The sequence below is a fragment of the Humulus lupulus genome, chromosome 3 (genome assembly GCF_963169125.1).
Source record: "Humulus lupulus chromosome 3, drHumLupu1.1, whole genome shotgun sequence".
Lineage (NCBI taxonomy): Eukaryota > Viridiplantae > Streptophyta > Magnoliopsida > Rosales > Cannabaceae > Humulus > Humulus lupulus.
In genome coordinates, this window is record NC_084795.1 from 57,887,741 (window position 1) to 57,900,908 (window position 13,168).

Below are 13,168 nucleotides of genomic sequence, written 5' to 3' on the forward strand. Positions count from 1 at the left end.
AAGCTAGCGAATTGAATGGTAAGAAAACTGCACCCAATTATATGTTTGTGATGGGACTAAGTGCTCCCGATATTTGTTTCATGTCAATGATGGTATTATGCCATGGGACATGTAAAAGTGGCCTAAGAGTGTCGTACATAATATTTGCACACAGGGCGCGGCTTGGCCACTTGTAGCCGAGGACAGTTTAATATTCACTGAGTTCGGTTTAAGCGGGTCGGAGTCAGTGGGATAACGGAGGGAGCGGCCTGAAGGCGCTAGCCCTAGTTATCAATTGTGAACTGTGTATGATATGAGTTGATATGTTTAGTATGTGGGATACTTGATTATACTGAATGATTATATGGTTGAGATTATGTGATGCAATGTGAGATATTGATTTGTCTGTTGATTGCTTATGCTCTGTAGTTGTGTTTTCATGCTAGGCCTTGGCTCACGGGTGCTACGTGGTGCCGGTAAAGGCAAGGGCAAGCTGGACCAATCCTGAGATGGAGAGCTGCGGGGTTGAATGTACATAGCTAGCTGTTTGATCGCCATGGTCGAGGAGTGGATCAGGACAGGGATTGCCTAACTGTCTGTTTTGCCTTAATATGGCTTGCTTTTGTATCTAAACCTTATGACTTTTGTAAACAGTCATTAAACTTAATATTTTTAGGATCCCGTGTAAATAGATAATGTTTCTTAATGACAAAGCAACTTTTGAGACCAAAACATTTTAACCCTAGCTCCTCTATAGTTTCAGTAACATGTTTTTAATATAATGACTTGATTAGCAAGTCTAGCACTTTACACTACTACAAAAAAGGATTTTTAGGACTAGCATTGCGAGTCCTAAAAAAGTTTTTAGGACTCGCGAGGCGCGAGTCCTCTATTTGAGAGCCTTAAAAACTAAGGTTTTTTAGGACTCGCATTGCGAGTCCTAAAAGAACATTTTTAGGACTCGCAGTGAGTCCTAAAAAATCTAGTGCGAGTCCTAAAAAATCCGGTCGAGTGTCTTTAATTAGGTTTTTAGGACTCCCATTGCGAGTCCTAAAAGAATTTTTTTAGGACTTGCAACGCGAGTCCTAAAAAATCTGGTACGAGTCCTAAAAGATCTGGTTGAATGTCTTTACTTATGTTTTTAGGACTCTCATTGCGAGTCCTAAAAGAATGTTTTTAGGACTCGCAACGTGAGTCCTAAAAAATCTAGTTGAGTGCTTTAAGTAATTTTTTAGGACTCACTTTGCATACCCTTAAAAGTAATTTCTTTTAAAAAAAAATGCAGCTACAATTTTCATTTTGATTTAGAAAAAATATATCCCTTTGAGTGTCCAAAATGTATTATATATGTTAGATTTCTAAAATTTCAAAAGAAAATACAACAAAATAATTTATTAATTACTCAAAAATATCATTCCAGTATTTAGTCTTCTCGTCTTACAAAATCATATTACATGATAGTTTATACTATAGTCAAATTTTATCATCACCAAATATTAAACAAGAAATGTATACAAAGTTAGTGAAATATAATTTTGATTCTAAAAGCTTCAACTATCATTGTTGTCTAGTATTGCGCTAAAGAAATGCATCTCAATATAGACCTGCACATTGTAAAAAAGTTCTTTAATTATTAGCTTCATCAAACTTTAAAAAAAAAATGTATAATCTGACTAAGCAAAGCTCAACATCAATTAACTGAAATATACTACATGAAAATTTAACAAAAAAATAGGTTACAAAAAAAAACATATTACATGAAAATTAAAACATAATTCACCAGTACATGTTTTTATTTATTGTAAATCACTGAAAAAAATGTGTTTTGAGTTGTCCCAATACTTTAGCCCCAATAGAATTTACCTATACAAGAAAATAATTAAAGATAACATGCCAGTGAAAAATGAGGTAACTGAGAATAAAAGATCAATAAATATATACTAGGAGGCTGCACAGACGGTAAAAAAAAACACTTTAGTTCACCAGTTAACCAAATGACCAAAACTAAGATAACTGCTTAATTTTTTGCACAAAATCACAACACACCCAAAGATGAATAAAACTTCACCATAAAGCTATATAACCACACTACCTCAACAAGACTGCCATTTAATTTAATATTATTATTTGAATGAAGAGCTAAGTTCTTACAGAAGATCATCAAGCTCAACACAGTATAGATTCTAAAGACAGAACTAGTCTTGTATAGTAAAGTTGTTACCTCCTCAAGTTTAATTGTTCCAGCAACAGTGACCAAACTCTCATGTCCTTGCCTCTGGTCTATTACTGTATGGCCCAATGCGTCACTCTCCATAATGAAATCCAAATTATCTACGGATGACACATTATCAATCATAGCTGCCAGATGTTCACTATCTTTCAAAAGTACATCCAAATAGCGAGTCAATTCTCCCTTGGTAACCCCAAATTCTTTCAAGCGACGAACCTGAAACAACACAAGCATGATTAGCCTCACTACAAAAAACGTTAACCAAGTAAATGGCACCACAAGTGTTGACTCCGTCTATTAATATGTTCTTATTAAAACTTCGATAAATAAATGCACATAAATAAGAGACTATAGAGGTCACCATGTATCTATTCACACCTAAGCTTATGAACTAGACTAGTCATAAACTTCCTTTCAATATGGTATGATTTCTTTCACCATAATTTGATTGGTGAAAGAAAACTTGTCACCATTGCATAAGCTTATATATATAATATGTATATTTATAGATAACAACTTCACAGTAGATTTCAAATATATACTGAACGTGGCAAACTATCATTTGGTCTGAGATAAATAGCATATATATACATATAAAAAAATTTATGTGCAAATTTTCATGTAATTTTTCAGCCCCACTAATTTCAAAAGAAAACAAATACTTGCTGTTAAAAAAGAGATAGTTTTATTTCTTCCTTTCTATATATATATAAATCAAATCTGGCCTACAAACAAGAGTCAAATAGTTTAAAAAATTATTGCTCAGCACCCATATATCATCTCAGCAATTAGCAAGATATAAAATTCATTAATAAGTAAATGTTGGTTTAGGTAAAAATAATGATATATTCATTATTATGATCAAAACACTTCAACTCAACAAAAAACAGAGTTAAAGTCAAAGGCATAACAAAAACAGAGAACAAATCTATAATAAATGTTAATTCACATAAATACAATGATAAATCATTACTAAAAAAGTTGTCCTTAAGACAATATCAACCAAATGAAACTAAAAAAAATATTTTAGTCCAGCAAGTTTAGACCAGATAATCTTTTCAACAATTAAATAGTCTAGTCTTGAACCGCAAGTATAAATTTGTTGATAAATGAATTGTAATTAGAACAAGGTATTTACCAAATAGCATAAATTGCATTAGGACATGATGAAAATTAATAATACACATAGACCAAAATAAGTTGAGAATGATCAACCTGCATAATGCACAACCACAGGCATATAAGCTCATAAATACATCGAAGAATAAATTCAGCACTAACACAACTGATAACTAATTTAAGTTTTATGTGACAGCAATAGCTGCTAAATAAAATGAAAGCAATGGCAAGACCAACCATTTTAACTTATTCCATCCAAAATAGAACTAATACAAATAACAATAACAGAGTTTCGAGAGGCCATTTAACAAACGGTTGGTGTGCACCTCATTTGTTTGAATTAGATTATATTATATGTATAGGTTCATGCTCCACCAAAATCTGTGTTTTTCTATTTTGTCTTAATGGTATAACTATGAATTACTATTCCAATTACTATATATATAACCAAGCTCTTTCAAGTTTCAGTACTATTAAATAAAGTGTGGAAACAAAAGGAAATTCATTTGAAATATAAACTCAGTACCTGATCATTTAGTGCAATTTCCGACAATATTTGCTAGCTTGTAGAACTTGATCTTTAGTAGAAGCCATCATTTAATTTCTACTAATTTGGGGCTGCAACAGCTTTGAGATTAAAAGACATGAATCAGACTTACTTGGATACCTCTATCTATATATATATATATATATAGTCTCAAGAAATACTAGAATACTCTTCAATCTTTTAGGCTTTCGTATAGGAAACATCTATAATTCTAAACTACATTACATAAACAGAGCCAAGCTTTTAAAGTTATCATAAGTGGCAACTTGTAAACATGACATTCAAGAAGTCCACAAGAAACACATCAAACATGGTCCTACAAATTTTTAAATAACTATTATTATTAAAGTTCTATTGTAGGAAATATCATCTTTCTATTACAAATTAAAATATAAAAAAACAGAAGATTAAAAATTTAACAACATCATATATAATTAATTGAAGAGACATCACCTATAAATGATTTATATATATATATATAATATCTCCCCGTGAGCATAGTAAACTAACTACTTCTTCAAAGTGCTCTTTTCTTATATTTTATTCTTACGTTTTGAACATTCAAGTGATTCCAGAAATCACAATGGGTAGTATACCAAAATCATGATGGGTATAAAATTAAAATGAAAAGGAGACAGGGGAGAAAAAATATTACCAACGTTGCTACTACTTTCTTAAAAAATATACAGGAGCAAGACTCACCTAAAGATATCCCCAAATCAACATGAATAGAAATTAACATGAAAAAAAAAATTGAGAAGAACAAAGAACCTTAAGGAATTATTTTAAAGATCAAATATATTCAATCTTTAAACACTTCTATATGTCTTATGCTCATGGGATGCTCACAAAGTAATTCTTAACCATTTACCAAAAGTCTTTCCATAAAGAAATATATAAATCTATTAACAAAAGATAGATTTTACAGTCAGAGGAAACAAAAAACAAATAAGGTCACCATATATAAGAATCGAAACTTACCACACTTGGTTGTAAATGAAATGAAACCTAGACAGCTCCGTAGAGAAAGAAGGGGGAAGTCGATGCACATAGAAACAGTGAGATGATATGATGAGGATTCATTTGGGCTTTGGTCCCTTTGTATTGAAATGAGGGATTTCAAAGGCAGTGAGAGCTAGATGTGTAGAGGAATTCTAGGGATTTTGAGAGAGATGAGGTCTGGAAGAGAGAGACAAAATAAGAAATAAAATTTTAAACATAATGGTGGATAGATTAAATAAAAGGTGCAAAAGATAACCTGCTGGAATCGTGAACCAGCAACCAACAACCAGCAGAGACCCACGCTGAGAAGCACGCCGCCACTGAGAGTGATGGAGCCAAGAACCCGCACCGCCGCCGAGAGTGCTGGAGCCGAGAACCAACGCCGGAGAAGATTTTCCTGTCACCGTTCCTGTCAACGACGCCGAGAGTGCTGGAGCCGAGAACCCACGCTTGCTGGAGGCGTTCACCACCATCACCGTCGCCGTTCACCCAGCCGCCGCCGAGCAGCTGTTTGCCCAGCAGCCGCCGTTCACCACCCAGCAGCCCTAGATCGTGTGATGAATAAATCCCCAAATGGCTGATGAGTTTTCTATTTTGTGTATTTTAACCTTATAATTTCGAAAAAGCCATAGTTTTTTATGCATTTTACTTCAAAATAATTAAGGACTTGTTTGGAAAGTCCTTAATACTAAAAATGAGAGTCCTTAATACTTTTTTTAGGACTTGCTTCTAAAAAAAAATATTAAGACTCCTAAAGCAAGTCCTTAAATTTTGTAAGTGAAATACTTATTTTTTAGCTCAGATTTTTTAGGACTCGCAGATTCTTTTAGGACACTCATTGCGAGTCCTAAAAGAGTATTAAAGACTCTCAAAGCAAATCCTTAAAAATATTAAGTAAAACACTTATTTTTATAGCCCAGATTTTTTTAGGACTCGCATTTTCTTTTAGGACACTCATTGCGAGTCTTAAATTACGTTTTTTCAGGACTCTCAATGAGTGTCCTAAAAACTTCATAAATATTTTTAAGGACTTGCATTTATGTGCGTGTCCTAAAAAAGTGTCCCGTAAAGGGTATTTTGTAGTAGTGTTATAAACACACAGTGTAACGGTCTTGGCTATCCAGGGCGTTACAGAACCCATCTCCGCCATGGGCTCGGGAAGGGTTGCTTTTGAGCCAAAAGAGATATAAGATCTCATGTGCTGTGGGCTCCACCCACTTCATCTCTTTGTATAGTAACTTCAGCGCAGATAAAACCTTATACGAGTTTGTCTAAAGTTGGGATGGGGCGATGCCGACGTAGTCGAGGAAGCCTAAAAAATATTCCTTTAATGGCAGCAAGGCCCGAGCTCATAAGAGCTCATGACTCCATGGAGCGAGCTTAACCTTCATATCTGGGTTGCCATCTCTAGGTGTAGAGCAGTTCCTCTCGTCAGAGCTGGCAGGACGACATACCAAGTTTTTGAGAGTCTCAACCCATGGCAAGAGCGGAGCTTGGAATTTTTTCGAGTTGAGGTGATGGAGCTTCGGTAATGTTTGGTCTCATAGGAAGAACTCTCTAAGACCGAGATGGAAAGTGTTTTGGGAACTTTAGGTGGTTTGTTAGAAGGACCCTCCATTAGATTAAATGCGAGCTAACCAAAATAACATGCTATGGTAATCGTGAGTTTGGATTCCAATGGGATAGGCCTTATCTCGGGCTCTAAGACAGGATAAGCTGCCACTCGTAGTCTTTTTTCTTTTTCTTTCTACGACCTCGTTGATCTGACATCGAATGTGGTCTCGTGTATCTTCTTGCTCGCACCATTTTTCGTGCTCGCAGATCAATCGCTGGTTTTGGGTGAAAGGCGATTCGGGACGGGGAGTTGGTGGGTGGTAAGGGATTGTAAAATTGGGCCCCCACTGATTCTCAAAGTACTGCGACATCTAACAAGGAAGAAAAAGGTGAGGGCCCATCATATAGAAAATCATAAGGAAAGCGTAATTTTGATAAATAAACCTAGAAAGCTCGAGATAACAAGACTGCCTCAATCGAGAGTGATGGCTCGAAAGGGGAAGATTAACATAGATGTCATTCCCGAACTATTGTAATGTTCGGGCATAGAGGACGCACCGACACGAGAATGGGGAGGTTAATACTTGTTTAAAAGAATCTCGTGTTTTTAGGAAAAAAGTTGGCAGTTACCTGAAAAGGTAATATTTTTGGGATTCGTGCATTAAAACCCTAAACCAAAACCCTATTTCTTAAGCTACATGACACATCTATCCAAAAATCCCCCATTCCAAAAAAAAATCAATTTTACACATTTTGACCATTTTTAGCCTAAATCATTGTTCTAGGCATGCCAAGGCTATTTACATCATGAAACTTTCCTAATGTACGAATGAGGCCTCATAAATCTTGTAAAAACTAGAGAAACATATCACAGACAAAAGAAATGTAGAAAGAAGAAAGAAGAAAAACATGTAAATGAGGATCAGAACACTTACACAAATCGGTTCATGGGAATGGGAAGATCGTCGACTGGAGGATGGGAAGCAGGAATGATTCCACGTAGCCGAAGGAATTGAAGTTGTTTTGTTTTTTTGGTTTGGAAAACATGCAAAGAAAAGCTCTGGTTTTGTCTTTTTCTCTTGTGTCATGTTATTTGATGAATAAGGATGGGAATGGAAGAGATTGAGGAGTCATGTATATATGTACCCCAGTAAGTATTCCAAAATTTGAATTGATCTAGATCATTGATTTGGATTAAAAAAGGATCCAAGGGGTTGTGTTTGATTCCAGAGATATGGCAGCAAAAAGATTCGAAATGGACACGCATAGAAAAAGAGGGTACTCAAGTACTCTGAATGTGCAATCCCCGAGTGACGCGTGCCCATACTCGATTATGGTAGGTGGCACATTTTTTGAAAGGAGAAGTTCAAAAGTTTCCATCTCATAGGATTCAAACCAATACTTTTGAGGGGGCAAAACATTACACCCAAATTTCAAGAATAGAAATTTCGATCTCGAAATGTAGGCTCGTAAAGTGTAAGCCGAAAATGGCAAGTATGGGTTCAACACCACTTGTTCCAATTGGAGACCGAACACCAGTTGAGAAGTTTTGAGCTTAGGCATCATGCTCGAAAGGATAGATCCTCTTCGAAGTCTGAGTGCAATTCGAACCTTCATTGCAAGCTCAAAGAGGTTGATCTCCGATGGTTATGTTCGATGAAATCATTGGCTAAGGATGAGGCAAACCAGAGTGACGAGTTCGTGATGTTGGTCGATCTTGAAAGTGTGTAAATTGTATGTTCGAGGTCGGTAATCCAGTTTAAATGCGGTTGCTATTAGAAAATCCCTATTCCTTGGGGATTTGTTGTAATATGATAATAAATCCCGATTATCATGGGATATTATATTATTAATGTATTTAATTATATGTATATTAAATTTGAATTGTAACTTCCCGAAATAAAAGGAAAGGTATTTTGTTCACCAGTCTATCAATAGACTGGAGAATTTCATTTGTAAAGACAATTTTAGTAATAGGAATACCCTGCAAAATTGCTTTGGAAAAGCTTTAAGACAATTCCACCACTTAATAATATTGACTCGTGGACTAGGCAGATTTTAACTGCTGAACCACGTAAAATCTTGATTATTCTGGTTTATTTTCTTAATTCTATGTTTAGTGCTCTTCATATTTAAGTTGACGAAAAAACAACATCAACGAAAGCTTTCATTTTTAAAAATAAACATACCCCACATAAAATACATCAATTTATTTTTTATCAATAAAAACAAAAGCTTTAGCAAAATAATCTTTAAAAATAAAACTAAGCAAACCTATATTTATTATTTTTTGTGCATTAATATATTTATAATTTTTCTTACAAAATTGATTAATAAATACTAAAAAAATTAAAATAAATAAATCAAAAGATGAAGCAAATAAAAATTATATTTATTTTAGTTTTATTATGGATATTATTTATTTTGAATGTTTTGTTTTATTAATTATTTTTATAAATTATTTAATTTTTTCAAACATATTAATTTATTTAAGTGATAATATTTTTGTCTTTTAAAAAAATAATTTGATTATAAATAAGTGATGCGGGACAGTTTGATTGTTTAAAATAGTAAAGAATTATTTTTATTTTTTCGAAGAACCTATAGTTATTACACTTTATAAGAGAAATCAATTGAGGAGGTGAAAGTGTTAATTTTTCTATAATTAAAGTTGTTGACGGCATTTTTCGTCAGCTAAAAAATAGAACAATTAAGCAAACATATAGTTTAGCAAGAAAAAAAGAACAAAGATTTTTACGTGGTTCAACAGTTAAAATCTGCCTACGTCCACAAGTCACTTTAATTGAAATCTGCATTAAAACATTGTGAGAGCAATTTCACATAGACTTTCTCAGTACAAATTAGTGTGTGAGTACAAATGATTAAATTCAGGCTTTTTATAGACCCAGTTAGGAGAATCCTCCCTTATTCTTAGGGATATTACGTTACCCCTATCTAATTTCAATTGGAACTACAAATATGATAGATTAAATACAATCAAACCCATTTATTGTAGATAAATATTCCTACACAATAGGTTTGATTACAAGGTTTGAATTAATTCCCTTGATTATAGTGATGTCCTAACAACATCTTCATGTACTAATTTAATGTGTCTTCGGGCTTGAATGCTCCCTCAACGTGCTTTCGAGATAATATGTAGCTTCAAGCTCATCGTTCCAATTTTGCAACCTCCTTGCTTGATTGGTATTTCGAACTCATCTCTCGAAGGAGAATCTTGTTGCCTTCGAGCATGCAACCCATGCTCGAGTACAAATGATATGGCTTTTTGAAAGTTCATGTTTATTTGTACAAGTATAATGTTAATACTTATAAGTTTCGAGTTTGCACCTTACGAGCCTTTATTTCGAGGTTGTGCATTTATCTCAAAATTTTGGTGAAACATTTTGCCTAGTCAAAAGTGTTGATTCGAATCCTCTGAGAGGAAAACTTTTGAAATTCACATTCGAAAACCGAACCACGTACCACACTTGAGTGTGGAAACATGTCAACACAGGAATGGATGCTAAGAGTACTCGAGTACCCTCTTTCTGTACACATCCTTTCCTATTCCACATTTTGCCTCCAGTTTTCGACATTAAACATGGCCCTTTGAATCATATTTTAACCCGATTCAAAGGCTCAAATTTCCCTTCAAATGCCACCCTTTTGCCTATTTAGACCCCTTATTCATCTTGTTCATCTTCACTTTTTCCTTATCTACTTTAAGAAAGAACTCACGAACTAGGGCTACAAACCCTTGCATGTTCTCCAAGCCGAAAAAACAAAGCAACCTTCAATCATTTTTTTCCATAGAAACATTCTTGCTTCTGGCCTTCCAATAGACGATCACTTCATTTCCACAATAGACTTTAAGAATATTTTTTGAACTAATTTTATTTGTGTATCATTCTTTTAGTTTTCATGCATGAGAAAGTTTTCTTAGTTCTTGTTGTCTTCTTGAAATATTTTCTACAAAAAGGGAGTGTTTTAATTTGTATGGATGACCAATTGTAGTGATTAAAGATATGTTAAGGAAAATAAGGTCTTTAAAAATAGGGTTTTAATTCTCATAACACGATGATGTCCTTGTTTTGGGTAACTGCCCATTTCTTCCTAGAAATTCAGGATATCCAAAATTGGAAATAACTGTCCCACTCTCGCCTGGATCTACTTTCGATGCCCTGAACTTATAACTATTGAGAATTGTGCCTTTAAAGCAATTGTAGTAGACAATGATTTTAATAAAATAAATGAACTGTATATATGTATCTTATGTATTGTATTATTGCTAATAATATTAAGTAAATATAAGAAAATTCCCCAGTTCATCTATGTTGTCTCAATCTCATATTGGTATGAGAGGATCGAGATTGAGATTATGAACTTAAATAGTTCGTAGTAAAATAATGTTATGGAATCTTTAGATTAATTACTTCGAGTACGGTCTACTAGTATTGTGAATACATGTGACCTCCAGGTTACTAGTATAGTATGACACTTTAGTGGAGGAACTCTGCATGATGAGAGTATGTAGAACTAGACCAGATGTGATTTAATAATACTTGTTTAAATATTATTTCGTAGCATTATAAAACTTATATTCATACACAAACTGATCTTAATCCTGAAGTTACTATGAACTCCTATATATGTCACTTCATCCTTTTATTCATACGTTGCGGAGTGTGAGAATGATCAGGCTAAGAAATATTGTTTTGGGGACTCAATGATGTATATGGCTGGGGACATAGTTTAACAAATATGAAATCTATACCTTCTTATTGATTGAATGATGCTTCCCTATTGGTTTTGCTTTTGGAACTGAAAAGGTTATTAGCATCAAATTCATAATCAGATTATGAATTAACCTTCACTAGTAAAGTCAATGGTACATTAGGAATCAAGATATAATTAAAATGGTAAAACGGTAATTTTATTCCCACTTAATTACGAATCATCAATAGAGGATTATTTTGTATGTAATAATTATATCAATGGACACTTTATGGTTACAATAAAGTACTCAGTAAATATGTGTTTTTAATTCTCAAGAGTTCAGTCTCACATTTATAGTGAAATAATCGTGAGATTAATAAATATGACTATTGAATCAAAGAGTTTTCGTGAATAATTTTTTATTTATTGGAGCTTGGAATTATTGCTCCATAGGTCCCTGAGGCAGCTCTATCAACACTAATCAAGGGAAGAGTTGATACAAGGGTTAAACTGTGAATGGGCTATTTGAGAGAATATCTATTCTTCGAGATAAACGTGCAATTATGTGATAATTGAAGTTGCACAATTTATTATTGCATTTTTGCAATTTTTGAAATTGTGTAGAATTAGAATAAATTTATTTAATCAATTATTTTAGTTTAGTGTGAATTGATAAATAAGGATAGTCAAAATTGATTTTGATTATTATAGTTATTTAATGAATAATAAGATGATAATGGAAATTCAAATTTTGAATTTTGAATTTTGAAATATAATTTGTTATCTTTTCCTTAAAAAGATGATACCTTATTTGGATATCTAATTGTCAATTAATTAAAATAGAAACACATGAAATAAATCAAAATCCCATTTTTCAGGGATAGGTCACACGCATAGAGCTTGGACTGCTCTATGCGTGTGGCACTTCTGATGTTATCAAAAGTTGGGTTTTTATTTCTATTTTTAATTAATTAATAAAATATTTTAAAAGGGATTTTAAAATGGAATGTTGGACTTTGTCTTTTATCATTATTATTATTATAAAAGGATGATTGATTTTTCTTTATTATTATTATGGTAATAATGTCTATATATTCTATATGATAGAAAATAGAAACAACAAGTGATAATAAGTTTTTTACAGAGAAGAAAAACTATCATCTTTTTCACAAAGCAAAAACATTTTCTCTCTAGCCTATAATCAAATGTCTCATGAGTTCATAATACTTTTGATTCACAAAATTGATCCTTGTTCTCTATGTGCTCACCCATATCTTGAGGTGTAGAGAACATCTTGGAAGATCTAGGTGTGAGTACTCCAGCAAAGATAGGAAGATAGAAACATATACGAAAAGATTCAAGGATTCTTGATAGGCTACGAGAGGTAAATCGTTTTGTATTATTTTTCTTATTCATATTATATATTTATTAACATATTGCATATTAAAGGATCCTCATATAAAGTTATTTATATGAAATTTTGTTGTTGTATATAATACTACCATTATCGCAATTTCTGCTGCGTACTAGGAACCGTTCCTAACAATAAGAGCTCAATTATGGCATTTGAATAGTCTCGCTATTTTGAGTCTTCGGGCTTGATTTACTCTATCTCTTTATCTCGAGCTTGCGAGCTTGAGTTATCAAGAAATTTTCTTTCTACTTTTTCTAAGTGATGGACCCTCACCCTTTTCTTTCTTGTTAGATGATGCAGTCTTCAGAGAATCAGTGTGGGCCCAAGCATGCAATCCTTTCCACCCATCGTCTCCTCAAGTTGAATCTCCATTTACACAAAATCAATGGTTGATTCAAGAGCACGAAGAGCCCTCGAACGTGAAGAAATTTTAGTAAAATTTCGACGTCAAATTACTGAGGTTGAAGAGAGAAAAAGAAGGAGACTACGGTTTGCCGTGCATCCTGACCCAAACATTGTGGTTCGTCCAATCGTCTTATATGACAAGTGCAAGATTACAATAGTTTTCCCCCAGGCAGGCTCTCATTCAAATTTAAGGAGGGTA

General features: G+C 33.5%; 1 long non-coding RNA gene across 1 annotated transcript; it reads right to left on the reverse strand.

Moving 5' to 3' along the window:
• Nucleotides 1-1,354: 1,354 nt before the first annotated feature.
• LOC133821147 (uncharacterized) lies at nucleotides 1,355-5,439 on the reverse strand. The gene is made up of 5 exons (XR_009887338.1): nucleotides 5,134-5,439; nucleotides 4,857-5,054; nucleotides 3,855-3,955; nucleotides 2,201-2,425; nucleotides 1,355-1,583 (listed from the first exon to the last, which is right to left on the reverse strand). It is a non-coding gene; the product is annotated as an uncharacterized LOC133821147 (long non-coding RNA).
• Nucleotides 5,440-13,168: the final 7,729 nt, after the last annotated feature.